At 44.0% G+C, this 22,686-nt stretch overlaps 1 pseudogene across 1 annotated transcript in view; it reads left to right on the top strand.

The window, feature by feature from the left end:
• The window catches only part of LOC148115326 (sterol O-acyltransferase 2-like), a 35,297-nt pseudogene extending 19,087 nt beyond the window's left edge, over positions 1 to 16,210 (top strand). The window contains exons 11-12 of the transcript XR_015731994.1: positions 15,088 to 15,184; positions 16,159 to 16,210. The product of XR_015731994.1 is annotated as a sterol O-acyltransferase 2-like (transcript). The remainder of the gene's footprint in view (positions 1 to 15,087; positions 15,185 to 16,158) is intronic.
• Positions 16,211 to 22,686: the final 6,476 nt, after the last annotated feature.

The following is a 22,686-nucleotide window of genomic DNA, read 5'->3' as shown; positions in this document are numbered from 1 at the left end:
TTTGGCCGACGGCACCCTGAGGAGCCCCTCTCTATGGGAGCGTACTGGTCGGTGAGAGGCTATTGGTAGCAGAAGGCGGTCTCGTAGATACCCCGGTCCGATGCCATGGAGCGCTCTAAAGGTGGTAACCAGAACCTTGAAGCGCACCCGGAAGACCACCGGGAGCCAGTGCAGCTCGCGCAGGAGGGGGGTCACATGGGAGCGCCACGTCGCTCCCAAAACCGTTACTACTAGCTACCCCGTTTTCCAGCTTACATCTTTGGGAGCCCCCTGGCTGATCTCCCGTCCACATAACTGCACAAGCCCAGTATGGACAATAACTATATGTGTCCCGATCACTGCATTCTCCCTGCTTTCGGCACATATACTTTTTGTCCAACATATAACTTCTTTCCCATTCTAATATCCCACATGTTGATTTCCACACATCACAGTTACGATTGATAGCTAAACAGGCATCAAATGTTATCTCTACTGGCTTTCCTAATTTTCTAAACTCCGTCTTATTTAAAAGTTCTTCTCTCCCACATTCTGTTGTATATATTGACATCTCATAAGTAGTGATTTGCTTAGCTTCTGCAGGGTTGTAACATTGTACCTTATCCTTCAGCATACACATGTGATATATGATATTGTTTACCTGACAGGTTTGGGGTTTGTACTCCCTACACCCGTCAGGCTTTTGAGTGTGATAAATCAAAGTTTTAGAAACCCGTGTTCCCTGCAATGTTGTGCATATGCATGGGTCACAGTTCTCTTCACTCACTGCTTCTGTCATGGGAATGTCTAGCTCACTTTGTAGTCTCATTACCCATCCGCTCATCCATAATCCCAGTCCAATGATCACCATATTCTGCATCCTCCCGGTCCTTTTTGTTCCGATCCCTCAATGCTCTCTCAACGGTGGGGCTAACCTTAAGTGTATAATGAGATGTCTTTAACCCTATCACCAAATAGTGTGCTAGTACTTCTTCTATGATCTTTATGTCACACTTAATCAAACACCCTGTACATAAAACACAGTCTATACAATGAGCGCAACAACAGCACTCACATCCACAATTACAGAACCAACACATTGGAAATGAAAAAAATCTTAATACATTCAGAAATCGCCTTTTACTTATTACAATCAAGATTTCTTTAGTAACCAAACAATTTATACTGAGTGGGTGTTCAGGAGCAGATCCGGGCAGTTAGGAATTGGAGTAGCTGGTGCCGTGATGCTCCTCGGTCGTCCACAAAATCACTGTTTATACCTGTAAAACACAATAATCGACAGAACCAATACCCCCAATCCCCAACACACCCACATCCAACTCTCCTCCCACATGGATCCTTTGTTCTTCAGTCACTTGTCGTTAATCAGCTTCCAAAAGAATACGACAACCCGGGTATGTAGTTCACTCTTATGATCCGTTGAGGATCCCCACAATCGATCACACCTCCAAGTATCCTATATAAAATAGAAAAAAACTATTTTTGAGCACGCTTGAATGTTAGCTTAGTAGGATTTTGTTTATCCATGATCACTTTCAAGCCAGTTTCTGCTGCCGCCTTGACTCGTGTCCAGTGGATCCATGACTTTGATTCTGCAATCTTAATAGCAAGGGGAGAAGTCATAATAACAGTAAAAGGTCCCTTCCACCGTCCTTCCAGTGGCTCTTTCTTCCAATGTTTGACCCACACTTGATCCCCTGGTTTGAACGGATGACAATGGGTTATTAACTGGGGGGGGGGCACTTGTTCCATCACATATCGCTGAAGCCTCTCAACTTGCTTATTAAGTTCTTGTACCATTTCCATATTCCAGACCCTCCCTTTATGCCCCAAATCTGGCCACCCTGCCAAGTTTCTTCTTAACAACCCTGGCGGTCATCCATACATTAACTCATATGGTGATAACTTGTGCTGGTCCCTTGGTGAGCTTCGAATGGCATACAAGGCTAGTGGTAGAGCATCTGGCCATTTTAAGTGACTATCTGTACAAATCTTAGTAATCCTTTCCTTCAGAGTCCTGTTCATTCGTTCCACACATCTACCTGCTTCTGGCCGAAATGAACTGTGAAACCGCCACTTTATTCCTACCGCCTTTGCAACTGCCTGGTTAATATGATGGACAAACTTGGGACCATTATCCGATGAGATATGACTAGGAATTCCAAATCTGGGAATTATCTCTTTCAATAATAGTCTTGCCACTTCCCGTGCCTGTTTGGTCTTTGTTGGAAAAGCCTCAGGCCACCCTGTATACATATCCACCATAACTAACAGAGCTCTAAACCATCCACATCTAGGCATATCAGTAAAATCTATCATAATATAATCCATGGGAATGTATGACCGGGGTATGGCACCAGGGGGCAGCAGGGGCCCTTGCCTTGGATTAACCTTAGCACATGTAACACACTTTGCAACCGTTCCGGCAGCGACTCCGGCCAGCCCATTAATGTAGTAATCCCTTCCTAGTGCTAATTCCAAGGCCGTTTTACCCATGTGTGTTGTTTCATGGGCTAGGCGTGCTAGTGTCCACGCCATTGAGGCTGGTACGAAAACCCTCCTGTCTGGTAATACATACCACCCATCTTCAACCTGAGCCTTCAAGTCTGTCACTGCTTTCACACTTTCCTGTTGCGTATATGTTGGTTTGATTTCAGGGGGTATAACCCCTAAATCCATTGCTACACAAACAGATAAATCGGGCAAAGGCCCCTCTTGTTTTGCCGCTTCCCTTGCTTCCACATCCGCTGCTCTGTTTCCTATAGCTACCTTATCATCTCCTCTTTGATGTCCTTTACAGTGCATCACTGCTACTTTCTTTGGTTTGTTTACAGCTTCAATCAGGCGGCTAATAAGATGTCCATGCAAAATGTTTTTCCCTGCTGAATCTCTAAACCCTCGTTCCTTATAAACAGCCCCATGTGCATGTAAAGTAAGGAATGCATATTTACTATCTGTCCATACATTCAATGTTTCTCCCTCGGCCCTTTCTAAGGCACGTATCAATGCCCACAACTCAGCCACCTGTGCACTATGTCCACTTCCCAAAGGTCCGCTTTCCACCACTCCTTCATCATCTACAATGGCATATCCAGACACCCGATACCCATCCACAATGTAACTGGATCCATCTGTGTACCAATTAAACCGTGTGTGGGATAACGGGATGTCCATTAAATCAGGGCGGGTAGAATAAACTTTGTCTAATACTTGTAGGCAATTGTGTTGCGTATCCACTTCCGTTGGCAATAACGTCGCCGGATTCAACCTATTAGACATCACCAAACGCACCTGGGGGTTCTCAATCATGATTGCCTGATATTTTGCCAATCTCTGCCCACTAATCCATAAATGTCCTTTAGCATCCAAAATGGACTGCACCGCATGGGGAGAGTGCACATTTATAGGACAGGAAAAAGTAAGTTTATTACAATCTTGAATTAATTCTGCAATTGCAGCCAACACTTTCAAACAATGCGGCCAGCCTCGTGCTACTCCATCCAGCTGTTTTGATAAGTATGCTACCGGTTGTTGCCAACTTCCCAACGGTTGAGTAAGCACCCCCACTGCAATATTTCTACTTGTATCTACATATAAATTAAAAGGCTTCTGCAAATTCGGTAAGGCTAACGCCGGCGCCTGAGTTAACGCAAGTTTTATATCTTTAAAGGCTTTTTTCTGTTCTCCCCCCCACTCAAGGGGTTCCGTATTGGCGCCCCTGGTGGCTACATACAAGGGTGCTGCCATCAAAGCAAAGTTAGGGATCCAAATACGACAAAAGCCAGTCAACCCTAAAAAGCTTCTCAGTTGTCTCTTTGTTCTAGGTTCGGCCAGCATCAAAACTGCCTGTTTCCGCTCTGGTCCTAAAGCTCTGTGTCCTTTCTCAATATCATAACCCAAGTACCTCACCCTCTCTCTCACTAGTTGAGCTTTCTTCCTTGATACCCGATACCCACACTCGAGCAACAAGTCTAACAACATTTTAGTATTGTCCCAGCATAAATCCTCTGTCTGTCCTGTCACTAAAACATCATCAACATATTGTAAAATTGTATCCCCCGGTTGCTGAGGCGTGTAATACTGCAGGTCCCTAGCCAGCGCTGTTCCAAACAATGTCGGGGAATTTTTAAACCCTTGTGGCAACCTAGTCCATGTGTATTGCATTTTTGTGCCCATATGAGGATTCTCCCACTCAAAGGCAAACAGCGGCTGGCTTGATGGATGAATAGGAATTGTAAAGAAGGCATCCTTCAAATCAACTCAGAAAACCACCCCGCCTGGGGTGGGATTAAACTTAACAAAGTATATGGATTAGACACGGCTGGGTGTAAGGTAACTGTTAGGCTATTCACAAATCTCAAATCCTGGGCCGGGCGATAAGACCCATCTGCCTTTTTAATTGGGATAATTGGGGTATTCCATGGGGATTGAGTCGGCACCAAAACACCCGCTTCCAAATATTTCTGTATGCTCTCATAGATAGCATAGATCGCTTCCCATGAAACGGGACGTTGCCTTATCCTAACTGGCATCGCTCCCGGCTTTAGCTCAACCACCACGGGAGGGTGGTGTGCTGCAAAACCTGGTGGATTGTCCTCTGCCCACAAACCTGGCACATCAAACATCCTCCACTTTTCCTCCTTTTCTTTCTCACCGACCTGTCTCTCTATCATCAACCTCCAAATCTCCTCCGGAGAATGCCTTATGGTCATTTTCTGACTGCCTTCATCAAAAGAAATTGTTGCCCCTAATTTGCTCAGCAGATCCCTGCCTAGCAATGGAATAGGGCACTCAGGGATGTACAAAAATTCATGCTGGATTTCAGCTCCTTTAAAATCACACATTTATTTATTTTTTATTTATTTATTTTATTTATTAAATTTTTATACCGCCCCCTCTCCCGAAGGACTCGGGGGGGTGAACAGCCAGAATTAAAAACACACAATACAAATATTAAAATACATTAAAACAAAATTAAATTATCTTAGGCTTCTCCAATTTAAAACCCCGTTACCCATAAAATTCACCCAATTAAAAATTTTTAACCCAGCCCGGCTTGCTGAAATAAAAAAGTCTTCAGGGCCCGGCGGAAGGTCCGGAGGTCCGGGATTAGTCGTATCCCTGGGGGTAGCTCATTCCAGAGGGCAGGTGCCCCCACAGAGAAGGCTCTTCCCCGGGGGGTCGCCAGCCGACATTGTCTGACAGACGGCACCCTGAGGAGACCCTCTCTGTGGGAGCGTGTTGGCCGGTGGGAGGTTATCGGAGGCAGAAGGTGGTCTCGTAAATAACTGGGTCCTAAGCCATGGAGCGCTTTGAAGATGAGAATCAACACCTTGAAGCGCACTCGGAAGACCACTGGAAGCCAATGCAGCTCGCGCAGGAGAGGTGTCACGTGGGAGCGCCATGTCGCCCCCATAAGTACCCGCGCGGCCGCATTCTGCACCAGTTGGAGCCTCCGAGTGCTCCTCAAGGGGAGCCCCATGTAGAGAGCGTTGCAGTAGTCGAGGCGGGAAGTAACGAGGGCATGAGTGACCGTGCATAGGGAGTCCCGATCCAGAAAGGGGCGCAACTGGCGTATCAGGCGAACCTGATAGAAAGCCCCCCTGGCCACGGCCGTCATATGCTCTTCTAAAGACAGCCGTGCGTCCAGGAGGACACCCAAGTTACGCGCCCTCTCCGTGGGGGCCAATGTCTCGCCCCCCAATAGTCAGCGATGGCACCAGCTGACTATATCGGGACGCCGGCAGCCACAGCCACTCTATCCCAGGCGGCCACCAGGTCTTCCGTCGAGTCGCGCACCAGAGTCTCAGGAAATGGCCCAAGCTCCATTCGGAACCTATCAGGATCCATCAGGCACCTGGAGCGGAACCACCTGATCGGTTCCGCCTCCCTGCGTTGGGGCATAGCGGTCAGGAAGTCAAGTCTAAGGAGAGAATGGTCTGACCATGACAAGGGTTCAATAACTATATCCCCTGTATCTAAGCCATTCAACCACTGACCAGAGACAAAAACCAAGTCCAGCGTGTTTCCTCCTATGTGAGTGGGGCCCTGAATTAACTGGGTCAGGTCCATGGCCATCATGGAAGCCATGAACTCCCGAGCCACCTCAGATGCTTCACCGATGGACGGCAGGTTGAAATCCCCCATGACTAAAAGCCTGGGGGTATCAACCACCACCCTGGCTATAACATTGAGGAGCTCGGGCAGGGTCGCTGCCACGCAGCAAGGAGCCAGGTACGTAACCAGCAGGCCCATCTGCCTCCCATGGCCCCACTTCACAAGGAGAGACTCACAACCGGCTATCTGAGGTACAGTGGCCTCCCTAGGATCAAGACCTTCCTTTACAATAACCGCCACCCCCCCCCACCCCTACCCTGGGCCCTTGGCTGATGGAATGCGCGGAAACCCGGTGGGCACATTTCTACGAGGGGGACCCCCCCCTCCAGGCCCAGCCAGGTCTCAGTAATACCCGCCAGGTCCGCTCCCCCCTCCTGAATCAGCTCACAAATGAGGGGGGCTTTATTAGCCACGGACCTGGCGTTGCACAGCATCAGCCTAAGACCCAGGCTCTGAGACTACGGACAACCCAGGGAACGAGAAGAGCATTGGGGGCCGGAGCATGTCACTGCTTGGAGACAGCGGATACGTGCCCCCACAACATGATATGGCCCCCTGCTCCCACCATACCTGCCCCTCCCACCCACGGTCCTGATGACATCGCCCTCCTCCCTACCAACACCAACCCCCTCCGATCCCCGCTCCGCACCTCCCCTAGCACGACTCTGTGACGGGCCTGGTCCCCTCCCCAACAAATCACCCTCCCTATCCTTTGCCAAACAACCCTCCCCCCTCCCAAAACCCCTTAAAAGATTGGCAAATGACAATTTTAAAAAAACCTTCAACCCCCTCTTCGCCGCATGCCACCTCTCGGGATTCCAAAATCCGTCATCGAGGTAGGCCCTCGATAGAGTGGAGGGCCAATCCTGCGAGAGGGGGGAGTCTCGCAGAACAAGAAGCTCAGCTGCCGTATACATCTTGCCACAGAGGATAAGTGACCATGTCCCAAGGGTCAGATGGAAAATAAGAGGTCCAAAAGGGAGCAAATAAAGTGGGGACATCCAAAATCCGAGGTCCAAAGTCCACTGTCCCCTCACCACAGTGGGAAGGATCTCTTGCCAAGTCGACACAGTTCAAGGGGGATACAATCCAACCACCCTCTCACGGTGATTGGTCTGATGGTCAGTCCCCTCTACTGGTGAGATGGAAGTAGTGAACCTTTGCAATATCAGTTCAGCAGGGGTTAAGGTCCATAGCCACCCTCTCACAGTGGCTGGTCTAATGGTCCACAACCACCCTCTCACGGTGGTTGGTCTGATGGTCAATCCCCTCTGCTGGTGAAGTGCAGATGATACCATACCGACACCGCTCGAGGGGCACAAAAAACCAAAACCACCCTCTCACGGTGGCTGGTATGATGGACAGTCCCCTCTGCCGGTGGGATGGAAGAAGTGAACCGGCTCCCATAAGCTCCCAACACAATTTACAGTCCCCCTCCACGGCAGGGGGAAGGGCTCTGATGAATATGAGCTGGATTTCAGTGCCAGTGAGTCCATAAATGGCAACCAGTCCGAGATAGGTATAATGCCAAGGGGAACGATGGAAAATAGAGGGAGAAATCTCCCAGCCCCCAAAAGTCAGTGGAGGCCTCCCAACAACGTGAGGGACTAACCCATCAGCTGGGCAGCCCCCCCGCTGGTCATAGCCTGTCCCGGACGGACGATGTTATAGTTTGCCGTTAAGTCCGTCAAGCACCACAGCAGGGTTGATGGCTGATGCTCTCCTTCCCGCCGTTGCCAGACGGCCGCCATTGCAGCCGCAGCCGCCGCTAACGCCGCTTTCACTGCCGCTGCCAAAGAACATCACAGGCTTTAGGACCTGCCGTCCCATAATCTGTCCTGATACCCCCTGAACCTGGATTTTACGTGATCCAGGGGCTGCAATTTGCCTATTTACAACTGATCTACCTGCTCCTGTATCCACTAAAAATGTTGTCTGCTGGCCCCCTATCCTCATTGTAACCAACGGCTCAGGCGGGGGTTCTTCCAAGCCTGGTCCCCGTCAATCTGACCACACCATGTCTGCCAATCCAATACTCTCCGCTTCTCTTGGTCCGGCACCCCCTCTAGCTCCTCTACCAAAGCCTCGTCCCAAGCCTCTTTGTCCAAATCCTCTATTCAAGCCCCCTCTCATTCCTCGTTCTCCCCTTCTCCCTGCAAACTGCCCCCTCATCCCTGCTCCAAACTCAGGTCTTCTCATCATCCTTCTACCTCTCATCATCTGTCTGGGGCATTCTCTTTGCCAATGGCCCTCTCCTTTACAATAGGCGCATTGGTTAGGACCCAGGGGTGTCCCTGGGTTGGGGTCGAAACTCATTCCTCCCTGTAGTGCTACTGCCAATAACTCAGCCTTCTTTTGCATTCTAGCATCTCTCTCCTTCTTTTCCACCTTATCCCTATTGACATACACCTTCCGTGCCAATTCCAACAATTCCGTCGTATTTTTCCCAAGGGCTCCCTCTACCCGCTGCAATTTTCGCCGTATATCCTCATAACTTTGAGCTATAAATCTTTCATTCAACATCCGCACATTATCCCCCTGCCTTGGATCCACCTGCATATATAACTCATACGCTTCAATCAATCTTTGCAGGAAACTCTCCGGGCTTTCATCCGCACTCTGCATCACTAAAGATGGCTTGGACATATTTACTGGGGGCTTCCCTGCTCTTCTAAGACTTTGCACCACCAAATTCTGATATTCCCTCAAACATGTCCGGTCCTGTTCCTCCTTAGGGTCCCAGCCCGGATCTATTTCAGGCGCCCGGACCAACACCTCCGGCTGCACATCCGCATCATTTGGCAACATCTCTTTCACACACTGCCTAACTGCCGCTTTCCACTTCTCTCGTTCTTCCGGAGTTAACAGAGTGCGTAACAACTGTTGTACATCCTGCCACGTTGGATTATGTGTTAACATAATAGTTTGAAACAGGTCCGCCATCTCAGTGGGCTTAGTAGTCAGCGGCCCATAATGTTGCTTCCAATTTAAAAGATCAGTAGTAGTAAACGGCACGTATTGAAAAAGGGGCTGACTACTACCTGCCCCTGCTGGTTTACTATTATCTGATCCACCTGGCGCAAAGGCGCTGTAACTTCTTGCTTGCTAGCCTTCAACTTCGCTGTTACCGCGCGAGTTTGCACCCCCACCTGCTCTCCTCCTGTTACTTCCTTCAACCCCTTATCATCCCGATCTTCTCCTTCACTCCGACTACCTTCTTCCAGCGGGGGACTTTTCCTGATTTTCGGTCTAGCCCCAGGATCGCTCATGCATCTCTGATTTCCACCTCCCTCTCCTCCTACAGCTCCCGGCAACTGCTGCTGTTGGTCTAGGGGCTGCACTGGGGGCTGCTGCTGCGCTGGGGGCTGCTGCGCTGGGGGCTGCTGCGCTGGGGGCTGCTGCGCTGGGGGCTGTTGCTGCCACAATGGAGCATACGGTGGGGGTCTAACTAACTCCTCCTCATCCTCTGTTAATACTTTTCTCCTTCTTGAATACTCCTCTCCTCTTTTTGCCTGGTTTTTTTCTTGCTCACTTCTCCCCCCTTCTCTCCCCCCTTTAATCTTTCCGCCAGATCTGGATACACATAGCCTGACCATTTCAGCCTGACACTGCAGCAAATCCTCAGCTTTTTCTGTTAGGGCTCTCGCCCATTGGTCAATGTATTGAAATTGATCAAGATATTTGTCCTGATTCACTACAATCACCCCCCACAATTTATCCACCGTTTCCTCCCTTAGTGATCCCTGCGGGGGCCACCCTGTCCCCAATAATGGCCACACATGCTTACATAAAAATTTTAATCTCTCCTTTGATCCTTTCGGATAGGAAGGGTTGCTGAAATACTTGTCAAAACCTTTTAACATGCATGCCAAAGGAGTATTTGGCACGCTCTGAGCCCCTCCCATTCTATCACACTGCCGTCGACTCGTAGCCCCGGAAACTCACGGCCACTAGCGAGAAATGCGACGACTTAACCACCCACACAACCTGACACGGACTTCGTTAGGGTAGCCTACCCCAGGTCCAAGGGATTGATCAAATCCCTTCTTCTGCCTTCAAAGGAGGCAGGTACAATTCTCTTACAATATACTCACTTAAAAACGCTCCCACTCCGTAGATTCCTGGCCAGGAATTTGTTCAGACCACCTTTCCTGCACTGCAGGGTTCTTGGACTCGATCAGAGCACCGTTGGGCCCACAGGGTTATCGCGGCTGTCTCCCGGAGATGTATCTCCGTGGCGCCTGGAGAATGTTCAGGAGCGACCTCCCGATGGTCCCGAGGGGTCGAAACGGTCCTCAGCGAAATATCGCCTTGCACCTAGTCCTGCCGCGGTCGCCAGCTGTTATAGGAAAAATGACGGACTAGAGCAAGCTCTTCAATGCAGGAAAGAGTTTATTGCGCAAGGTTCAAACAGTCCAAAGACAGTGAAAGGTCTGAACAGAGATGGCTGATTTCAACCAGATATTTATACAGTATAAAGACAAAGTTATTACGAAGAGTACAACATTTCACACGTAGAAGTTACCCTTTAATCTATCTCTAGGAAAGACATAACAGCCTGGTTCCCACAGGCTCAGGCTTTCAGCTCCGGAGCTCAAGACATAATAAAAGAGGAGATAAAAGGCTCAAAGGCGCCTCAAAAGCAGTAAAGAGGACAGTAAGGGAAGCAGTCTTTCTTCTCTAAGATATACATGACATTTGGGGTGTAATAAACATTAAACAACAGGATGTATCTGTTTAGGGTCAGTTTGCCCTTTTACAATTCTGTACCTACGTCAAATACCGTTTGTCAATTCAGCACCTTGGCATGGAAGAGGCACTTCTGCCTTGACCAAAGATTTGGATTTCTAATATTTGAGTTTTATCCCAATATCGAATCTTAGCCTGGCTCAACACGAGCCATTTAATGGGCTCCATCCTGCTCTGTGTTCCCAGGCCCACTGGAAGAACCAGATTCTTCTGGAAGAGGGTTAGAGTGGGAGGCCATTCTAATCTCTGAGGAAATGATGTTACAGAAAGAGAGAGCCACCACAGAGAAGGGCTGTCTTCTGGGTCATAACCAGGGGTGAAATGCTCCCAGTTCAGACCAGCTTGGGCGAGTAGGTAGCAATGACGGCGGGCAGTTCGGAGAACCGGTAGCAAAAATCCTGCCCCCGCCCCCCATGCCCAGCTGAGCAGCGCGATCATCAGAGCCCTTTTTCTCTTTTAAATGCCTCTGACGAACCAAGCTCTGATGATCCAAGCTCTGACGATCCCAGCTGAGTTGCCTGATCGGCAGAGGGATTTTAAAGACCCTCTGATGATCAGGCAACTCAGCTGGGATTGTCAGAGCCTTTTGAAAGCATTTTTTACATGGTTTTACATGTAAAAAATGGTTTTAAAAGTAAAAAAAAAATAGGCCATGCCCACCCAGTCATATTACCCCCCCCCACCAAGCCACGCCCACAGAACCGGTAGTAACAAATTTTAGATTTCACCACTGGTCATACCAGGTGTATCTCCCTAGGCTAGGGAATGGGACCCGCAACATTCCATACTTCCCCGCTCTGGTGGGTTGGGTAGATGTGACCGGTAAGAGACAGTCCCTCAGATAATCTGGTCCCAAGCCATGAAGGGCTTTAAATGTGACAACCAGCACCTTGAATTGCACCCGGAAGCAAATCAGCAACCAATGCAGCTCCCGCAGGAGAGGTGATACATGTGCACACCGAGGTCTGCATAAAGCCATGCGGGCTGCTGCATTTTGCACCAGCTGGAGCTTCCGGATGCTCTTCAAGGGCACCACCATGTAGAGCGTGTTGCAATAGTCAAGACAGGAAGTGACTAGGGCATGAGTGACCATGAGTAGGGATTATCTTAATGGCTGTTGCCAGATTCCTATGGCATCATGTAGGGGTCATGATTGGTTCTATAGGCAGAAGGGGAAATGCAATACCCAGGTGTTTTGTTCGTTTGAGGCAATCTTGTCAGTTTTGGCTCCTTGCCTATTGTGCTGCTTATTTGGAGCTATTTACTTCCCTTTGTTTATGAATAGAGGGCCTGGCTTTATGAATGGATACAAAATATCAATTCACAAAGCCTAGCCCCGTGCTGGTGAACCTATGGCACACATGTCACAGGTGGCACGCGGAGCTCTCTCTGCGGGTACACGAGCCGTCGCCCCAGCTCAGCTCCACCATGCATGTGTGCGCACCTCCCACCGGCCAGCTGATTTTTGAATCTCTGGCGCGCATGTGCGGGGGGCGGGGTGCATGTAGGACATGTGCAGGCAGGCACAGCGCAGGCGTGGGTGTGCGGGGGGAGTCGAGCGTGCATTGCATTATGGGTTATAAGTGCAGGGAGGTCTACTAGGCTCAACATGGGGTGTGGGGGGAGCGGTGTGCCCCCCCCACGCCCCATTTTTGCTCCCAGGAGGTTGCAGGGAGGCCTAATAGGCAGCATACCCTGAGAAGCCTCCAACATCTCCTGGCCTGCTAGGTTTTTTTTTTTTTTGATATTGGCCATTCCTTGGGTCGAACATCCAGGGAAGGACCCACCGATGGAACTGACAGGGCCTCCAGGATGGCAGGCTCCACTAGTCCATGGACTCTGCCGAGCCCGCAGCCTCCAGAACTGGCTGCATTCCCTCAGCCATGCTGATAAAGGTAGCTCTGACTTCCTGTCAGGTTCCGGTAGTCAAGAAAAGAAAACTCCACAAAACTCAGTCCTGAGTCGTAGTGTATTTATCTTGTTCGCTCTGGCACAAACTGACCATCATTGAATGCAATAGAGTGAAATGACGTCAGGGTTAGCTGCCCAGTGCCCCCTATCACCATTTAAATGTTCCCATGGGCCAGCCTCTAGCCTTGTGCGCACCCCACCCTGCTCAGCTGCATTAGCGCCCGTCCCACCTCTCAGCTATTCCTGATCCCCAGAACTCACCGCTCCTGGTTCTCAGCTGATCCTGCCAATTGACATCTGTGACAGCAGCAGTGGTGGCCAGGCCCGGTCTAGCCAGAACCCAGTCAGTGTCTGTGACGGAGCTGAGGTCCACAAGCAAAGGGCACAGTGGGTGTAGCACTGCCTCGGAGTCTTCCGGTCCCTGCTGGAACTGCCCCAGTGTCGCCTTTCGCTGCTGGAGTGGCAGCCCCATGCCATCAAGCATGCCAGGGCTGACATGAGGCCCAAAATGGGGCATGGGATACAGTGCGATCTCTCCATGGCCCGTTTATGCTCCCAGGAGGCTGCAGGGAGGCCTACTAGGCTCAAAATAGGGTATGGGGGGGTCGCGCACACATGCGCAGGCACAGGGGGTCGCATGCGCATTTCATTATGAATGCAGGTGCACGAGAGAGAGCTTTCGGCACATGACAACAAAAAGGTTAGCCGTCACTGGCCTAGCCTCTTCAGGCTTCTGTTTGAGGGTGTTTTCCTATAGCAGAAAGACTGGGGATTGCTTTGTGCCTTTATTAAGGAGATTATTTCTCCTTTAGGGGAAATATTCTATTCTGCCTCTTTTAATATTGTGTAGAAAATTTTGTTCTGGGGAGGTAGGACTTCCCACAGTATTTTCAATATATATATATATATATATATATATATATATATATATATATATATATATATATATATATATTATTATATATATATTATTATATTATATTATATATATATATAAAGCGATTGTGCAATTCATCTATTCTGATCACAGAATTGTAAATATATTGCTTTAGGTTTTTGTGGGGAGGATAATTATAAATATATAATTTTAGCAGTGCATCTGCATTTCAGATCCTTTGATTATTTGACTGTAGCCTATTATCTGCCTCTGAAAAAGAATGATTTATATTAAACCAATCCTCTTTCCTTGTAAAAATGTGAAGCTATCTTCCCTCTGTGCCCAGCTAAAATCACTCATAGGTGTTTACTGAATTATGGAGCGGAGTGATGACTCAGTTCAAACTACGCTGGCTGGCTGGCTGCCTGCCTCCGGATACTCTGCACACATGTTGGGAACAAGACCAGTTGGGTATAATGGTAAAACCGCTGGCCTTCTAACCAGTTTATAGTGAGTTTTAGGCCTGCCTTAAGAAGCATGAAAGGCAGCCGGTCAATTCCTCTCATCCCAATCCACATCACAGGATTGTTGCGAAGAAAGTAGGAGGCTGAATATTGTGTATGTTTTCCACCTTATTCAAAAGGTGGATAAAAATGTAACAATAATAACAACACTTGCCTGCAAACAGGAACTGATAAGAGCACAAAATAGACAGTAGAAAATGAAGAGATTAATCTGCACTGACACTTTAGAATTAAAATAAACAAGCACCTGCCACATAACAGTTTATGTTAACAATTATCGATAAGACAAAATTCACGAATGAAGGCGAATATATGTGTCCCAGGATAATGTTGAAGGATCCAATTTGGGTCACTCACCAGGACCAGAAGTTTTGTCTCCTGAGCTTTCGGACTCGTGCTGGAGCCCATCTTCATGGAACTTTTCTCCAGCCTAGGCTAGAGTCCGAAAATTCAGAAGACAAAACCTCTGGTCCCAGTGACTGACCCAGATTGGCTCCTTCAACAAAAAAGTCTGGCTAGTAGACATTGTAGTACCTGGAAACAGCAGAAGTAAAGAGAAAAAAAGTGCAGAAAAATCACAAAATATAAAGATATGCAAACAGAACAATTGTAGCCAAAGAAAGCAAAGAGAGTGCTCATAATAATAGGTACCATGGGTGCAATCCCAAAACATCTGTTGCACCACTTCAGCACCATCAGCATTGACAAACTACTATTAGTTAATTGCAAAAGGCAGCTTTGCTTGGACCAACCATGACCTGGATGATTAAGAATCTCAATAGATATTCCACTAGGATACTAACCTAAAAGTCTAATATGAGTTGCAATTGTCTGTCTTCAATTTGTAACAATAATTGAGTTTTTAATCTCTGGGAAGAACTGATGTATTTCTTTACCTCTCTCATTCAGGGACAACTTTACTACTCTTGATCGCCTATTTCTTCAAGACTGCCAGCAAAACATATTTGCTGAGATCTTGCGCTTTGCAGACCGTTCTTTCTACAAGGTGATAACAAGGGGTGGCAGAGGTTGCAAGAAAGATATGGAGAGTCTGGATTTCATTGGCCATGAAGAACAGTTTGAAAAACTTTGCACAGAGTTCTGAGAGGCTATGGCTCTGAAAGAGAAGCAAATTTCAACTTGCTAAAACAACTGTACTGAAGAAGCTGACATTAATTGTTATCTGATTAATTGTTATCAAAGTAATAAATACAGGTGGTCCCTCATTTAGCAACTGGGTGCAGTTACAACTTGATGATAAAGTAAAGTTATGATCAAATCTCACATTTACAGCCTCTGCAGGTCTGTAAAGCAAAACAAAGTAGAACTAAGATTGCAAGCATTATTTTTTCCATACTAATTGTTTTAATGGGCTTGTAAAATATTTTAATTTTTGCTTTTATCATATGGCACCGGAGTCACTTTAGGTGAGATAGGCAACCATCTAAATTTGGCAATAAATAAATTAGGCAAATAACATAACTGTTTCACTTAATGACCGCTTAACAACTTTGTTGCTGTTCCCAATTGTGGTCACTAAATGAAGACTGCCTGTAGAAACATGTATGTTTAGGGATTATAAGAGAGATCAAATAACATGTTCTGAAAGATTTTGCAAGACCCCACATGGTGGTTCATTCATGTCTTCTCAATGGCTGAAATTTAACTTTTCATGCCCCCCTTGACCCTCTCCAATCCTTGATCTCACCCCTTCCCTAACACCCTGTGCATCTCCTTGCTCTCCTACACCTGACAGTAGCCACTTACCTGCCTGTTTGGGAGTTGCAATTTCCCACTGGTTTCCCCACTGACTTAGTAATGGAAATCCTAATCCTGATTGCTCTTGTAACTCAAGGACTACCTGTACACAGACAAGCTAAGGTGGATTGTCTCTTTCCTTGCCAAAATATAGTGATGTTCCCGTTTCAAGCCTGGCATTTCTATGTTTTTCATGCTCTTTATTTCATTCTCCTTGCCTAGGACTGGTGGAATTCCACATCATTCTCGACATACTTTCGATCATGGAATGTGATTGTACACGACTGGCTGTACTGCTATATTTATCAAGATTTTCTGTGGGTAGGTAAGGCTGTAATGGGCTGTGAGAATAATTTTGGGGGGCAGGAGGAAGAACTGCAGCCAGGACAATGGTCAAAAGGAGATGTCTCAGCTCGGAGCAGGAATGGGGGTACAATAACATTTCAGGAGGGATTCTTCCTTGTGGTTCAGAAAATAAAGGTTGGGAATGGGGAAAGTGCTTTCAGACTTGCAAGATTCTATTTCTGTAACCTTGCAATAAAAGTACTATTATTGGTTTACTGTTTGAACTACCTGAAAGGACTGACAAGATTACCAGACCCACCCTATATTACCCCATAAAGTAAACCAGCCGTGTGTAATTTCTCGATGCCTATCTTCATTGTTTATTGATGAACACCAAGATGAGGTCTATAATTCACCTGTGCTCCTTCTCTTCCAGTTGACTGGAGGGAGAACCCGAGGTGGAGCTATGCTCATCGTCTTCCTTTTGTCAGCAGTTTTCCATGAATACATACTCACCTTGTCCTTTGGCTTCTTCTATCCTGTCATGTTTGTGCTTTTTGCCATGCTTGGAGGTTAGTACTGCCTCAGGAAATGGACTAATAAACCATCCTTCAAAGAATTCAAGCAAGGCCCATTAAAAAATAATGTAGCATGGATTGCTCCTGGTGAACCTTCTTTCATTCTGTTCTACCCTCCTTTGGTTTGGGGTTTCTACACTTGAAAAGCAAGACCAGAAACAAAACTAATAACTGGAAAACAAAATTTTGTTATTTCAGAAGTCCAATTACATTTCCAAAACAGATGCTTTAGTCACAATTAGGACACAGATAGAAGAGCAACAGGAAAATAGCCTAGGCCTAGGTTCTAGGTTCTAGGAGCAGAGAGTTCCACCTGCAAGGGCATTGCTTTGAGGATTCTATTTCCCAAATTATTTTACCTCCATGGGAGAAGGGATGGGGCACATTGACTTGTAATTAAAATGGAAATTGCTGTTATTTTAGTTTTGGTAATGAGGAAAGTTCTTATTGTAGATAAGAGTTATTAGAAATCAGTAACTGAGAGATCTCCTTGGCTCAGTGTGGCTGGAATATACACAACTAACCCTTTTTTTGTTTGTCTTTATAGTGTTCTTTAATTTTGTTCTTAATGATAAGAGAAAAGGCCCTTTCTGGAACATCATCATGTGGATATGCCTCTGTTTGGGCTCAACAATTATTTTCTCCTTATTATTCCAAGAGTGGTTTGCTCAGGTCCACTGTCCACTCAAGGAGGTGAGTAGGCAGTTTACCTTGTGGAGATAGAATAAGTCTTGGATTCCGTCTTTATACCATTTTTCATTGATGAAAATATCTCTTCTTCCAAGAGGGTCAAGCCTACTAACTGGTATATATTCCATCTGCTAAAATTAAGGTAAAGAAGGTGGGGAATTCAGAAACACCAGGAACTTGCAAATGAAATTGTTATAAAGCTAAGAGCTGATTCTAATATAGTCTGTATTATATATACTTATTAATTAACTTGACAGACTGACCGACCGACTGACCAGTTGATTTGCGCCATTAAGCTGGTTTTGATTCCTAGTTACAACATAAATAGATCTTCTCCATGTTGATCTATGTCTACTTGTTCTTTCAAGTCTCCCTATAGTGCAGTCATAGCCAGTATAACTCCATCCACTTTGCCGCTGGTCATCCTTCTCTTCTGTTTCCTTCCTTCTTTTCCAACATTCTCTATTCCTAGCCTTATTTACCTGTAACTGTGCTATACATATAAATATGTATTTTATTTTTAACCTGCTTTTATTTCTGGTCAATTCAAGGTGCTACACATATCTAATGCTCCTGTTTCCTATTTTCTCAACAACAAACCTGTGAGGTGGGCTGGGCTGAAAGAGGGTGACTGGCCCCAAGTCACTCAGCTTACTTTCATCCCTAAGGGAAGCCTAGAATTCACAGTCTCCTAGGATAGGATAGGATAGGATAGGATAGGATAGGATAGGATAGGATAGGATAGGATAGGATAGGATAGGATAGGATAGGATAGGATAAGACAGGACAGGACAGGACAGGACAGGACAGGACAGGACAGGACAGGACAGGACAGAATTCTTTATTGGCCAAGTGTGATTGGATACACAAAGAATTTGTCTTGGTGCATACGCTGTCAGTGTACATAAAAGAAAAGATACGGAGATGCTTTGATAGACTTCCGGTGGTGCTGTTGGGGCAGTGCAGAAGGAAAAGGACGAGCTCTGTCCTTTACCTCTGATTTTTCCGCAATTGGGGACCCTCGAAGGCACGTGGAGCTTGTCTTGTGTGGAATATTGACAAGACAGATAAATTAAATGATTAATGACTTAGAAATAGAAATTCCCCCTTTTCTTCCTTTGAATAATTTTGTTGGTTTTTGTTTTGATATTTGATATTGTTCCTGTGGTAAGATTATATCTAAAAATATATAGATTAAGTGTTATTAGTATTATTAATAATTATTGATTATTTAGATTATGGTGAAGAAATCAGATTCAACAGAGAAATAGTTATAAATTTTTATAAATTCTTGTAAATTAAATATTTAAGAGTAGAAATACCTATTATATCAATTATATTCATATAATATAGTTCAACTTACTATAAGTAAGTAATTAACTAAGCAATTAATTTGTAACTGGATTGTAATTATATTGTACTGTATCTCTGTGTTGGGTTATTGATATATAATTGTAAATCTCTGATTAAGTAATTAAGGATAATACAACAGAAATAGAAACTAGAGCGTAAAATATATATAAACTATAAATAATAGATAAGCAACTCAGTGACAACAGTGGATGGTAATTTGGGCAAAAATTTATAATATTCTGGGAGAACAAAGCAGAATCTTAAAAGAAATGACTAGTATTACTACCACAACCTTAAGAGCAGAGAAAAAGGTGGCATCAAATCTGACGGTGGTGATGGCCTCCCCGTCGAGCCAGAAAACAATAGACATGATGCTCCCGGTAGAAAAACCTAATACTAACTTATCAGTTGAAATGATGCAATCTACACTGGTTACAATACAGGACACCATGATGAAACTTCAAGAGACAATGGTTAAAAATCATGGTGACCTGAAATTGGATATACAAACATTAGATACCAAAATGGATTCAATTCAACAGGCAATGCAAAAAAATGGACAAAGAATTAAATCAGTTGAAATGAAAACAGAACAAACTGGGAAAAAAATTAGAACAGGTAGACCAAAAATGATCAGACGAAAAGGAAAAAGATACTTTCAAAATTAATGAAACAGAATGTAGATATAATATGTCTCCAAGAGGTACATATTAGAAAACAAGAAAAGAAATACCTGGAATACAATAAATTAGGGAACTTGTTTGCAGCATTATCAGAAAAAAGGAAGAAAGGGGTAGTGGTATATGTCAGAAAAAAAATAATAGCTAAAGTAATTTATGCGGATCCCAAAGGAAGAATACTTATGATTGAAGTGATAAGAGGAGAAACTAGGATATTATTAATTAATATTTACGCTCCCAACAAAAAACAGAAGGAATATTATAGGAAACTGCATGATATGATTATTGAGGTGGACTATTCAAATATATGTATAGTGGATGATTATAATGGAATAATAGATATAAGAAATGATTATATTTGCAATAAAACAAAAACAAAAAAAGAATGTACTGCTGAAAACTTTTTTTAATATGACTGAAGAATTGAATCTAAATGATATATGGAGGTTATTAAACCCCAAAGAAAAGAAATCTACTTTCTATTCTAATCCACATGATTCCTTTTCAAGAATAGATATGGTATGGGCAAATAAAGAAATAATTAAAGAAATTGAAAAGAAAGAGATTCTCCCTAATGATTGGGCAGACCATAACCCCCTGAGAATAACTTGGAAAGGCCAAAAAAGGAAACCTAAGAGATGGACTCTAAATATACAAATACTACAGGAAAAGAAATATTTAGAGAAAATAGAAAAAGAATTGATCTTATTCCTCGACATAAATAAAAAACATTACACATCATTACAGAATTTATGGGATACATTAAAGGCATTTACGAGAGGAATAACAATAGCATATACATCGATGAGGAACAGGGGGAAAAAGCAACAACAGGATATACTACTGAAAAAATTAGAGTATCTAGGAAATAAATTTCAATTAAACTTAGATGACCTTCAGATTAAAGAAGAATTAATATCAGTTAAACATGAACTGAACTTAATTGAACAAATAGACCATATCAAAAAGATTAAATATATGAAACAATATCAATTTGAAAACGCAAATAAACCGAGGAGGTGGCTGACATATAAACTTAAAAAAGAAAGAGAAAGCAGGATAATTTACCAATTACAAGATGAGGTGGGCGATTTACAAAATAGTAAGGAAGAAATTAGGATAACATTAGTATATTTCGAAAATTTGTATAATCAAGAGGAAGTGGAGATGGAAAAAATAAATACTTATTTAAAAGAGGAAGGTATGCCCAGATTAGGGGATGAAGAACAGATGGTATTAAATAGAGAGATCTCTTTGGAAGAACTAAAAGAAGCAACTCATAGACAAAAAATTAATAAAACTCCGGGACCTGATGGGCTACCAGGTGAATTTTATAAAAAAATGGGGGAAATACTAGAACTGATACTCTTAGACTTGTATAATGAGGTATTGTTGGAAGCAAAAATGCCCAGCTTGTGGAGAGAGGCATACATCACAGTCATCATGAAAGAAAGTACTGACCCAACCCAGATTCAAAACTACAGACCAATTTCTCTTTTGAATACTGATTACAAGATCTTTATGACCATTATGGCAGTAAGGATGAAAAAAAGATTGAATGGAATTATCCACTCCGATCAGAATGGCTTTCTCCCAAGGAGGCAAATTAAAGATAATACAAGGATGGTTTTGAATATATTAGAATATTACGAAGCGCATCCAGAGAAACAAGTAGCCCTTGTTTTTCTGGATGTGCAGAAAGCCTTCGATAATTTAAATTGGACGTACATGATAAAACAATTAAAGAAATGAAATTTGGTACTAAATTTGAACAGATGATCGAAACAATTTATTCCACCCAAAAAGCAAATATTATAATTAATGGGGAAATTACAAAATCATTCGAGATAAAAAAAGGAGTTCGCCAGGGATGCCCTTTATCACCACTGATTTTTATTCTGACATTAGAGTCATTTTTGAAAAAAATTAGGGCAAACACAGCGATTAAGGGGACCAAAATTAAGAGAGAAGAATATAAATTAAAAGCATTCGCAGATGATTTGGTGTTTTTCATTGAGGATCCAAAAGAGACAGGGCCGATATTAATAAGGGAGATAGAAAAATATGGAGAAATATCCAGCCTTAAAATCAACAAGAGAAAAATAAAAATGATAGTCAAAAATATGATAAGACAACAAGAAAAAGAATTAGAAGGGAAATTGGGATTACAAAGCGCTAAAAAAATTAAATATTTAGGAATATGGTTGACGGCGAGATGCTCCTCAATAAAAGACAATAATTATACAAAACTTATACAGCAAATAAAATTGGATTTAGAAAGATGGGATGCACTACAAATATCTATGTTGGGCTGAATTGCAACCATCAAAATGAATGTTTTGCCAAAATTGTTATATCTTTTCCAGACCATATCCATAAAATTAGATAGGAAATTTTTTCTAGAACTGAACCAAATTACACTGAAATTTATATGGGCTGGCAGAGGTGGTCTAGGGCTCCCAGATTGGCGACTCTATTATAAAGCAGCAATTTTAACCTGGATTAAGGAGTGGACAAATTTAAGAAATAAAAAATTACTTATACAGGAAGGGCATGATTTTTTAAAAAGGGTGGCATGCCTTTCTATGAGATAAAGAAAATAAATCCCATTCATATTTTTTTCATCACAAAATACAAGAGGCCTTAATGCCAATATCGCAAGAAATTTTTAAAAAACTTATATGAAAATATCTGGTGGGTGTCGACAATAGAGGCAATGATACACCCAAACGCTATGGATATGAACAAAATGGTCAAATATTATGAAATTTTAGACCCCCAAGGAAATTTAAAAAGCAGGCAAGATCTGGAGAAACAAGGAATTATTATTGATTGGTGGCCATATTTACAAATAAAATCACGGTATTCAAAAAACAAAGAGGATTATGGTATTGAATTGGTTCCACAATATTTAGATAAACTACTGATTGGCCCAGATGAAAAATTAATAACCAAATTGTATAAATATTTTTTGGAATTTGATAAAGAAGAGGAAATAGTGAAGGGAACGATGATAGCATGGGCAAAAAATGTAGGGCACAATATTGAATTAGAGAAATGGAAAATAATTTGGAATAAAAATAATTAACTAACTAGATCAGTAAAATATAAGGAAAACCAATATAAAATGTTTTACCGCTGGCATTTGGCTCCCTCAAGATTGG

Source organism: Pantherophis guttatus, chromosome 2 (genome assembly GCF_059756535.1).
Source record: "Pantherophis guttatus breed Tessera chromosome 2, ASM5975653v1, whole genome shotgun sequence".
Classification (NCBI taxonomy): Eukaryota; Metazoa; Chordata; class Lepidosauria; order Squamata; family Colubridae; genus Pantherophis; species Pantherophis guttatus.
The sequence above is the reverse complement of the archived record's forward strand: the minus strand, read 5'-3'. Positions and strand labels throughout refer to the sequence as shown.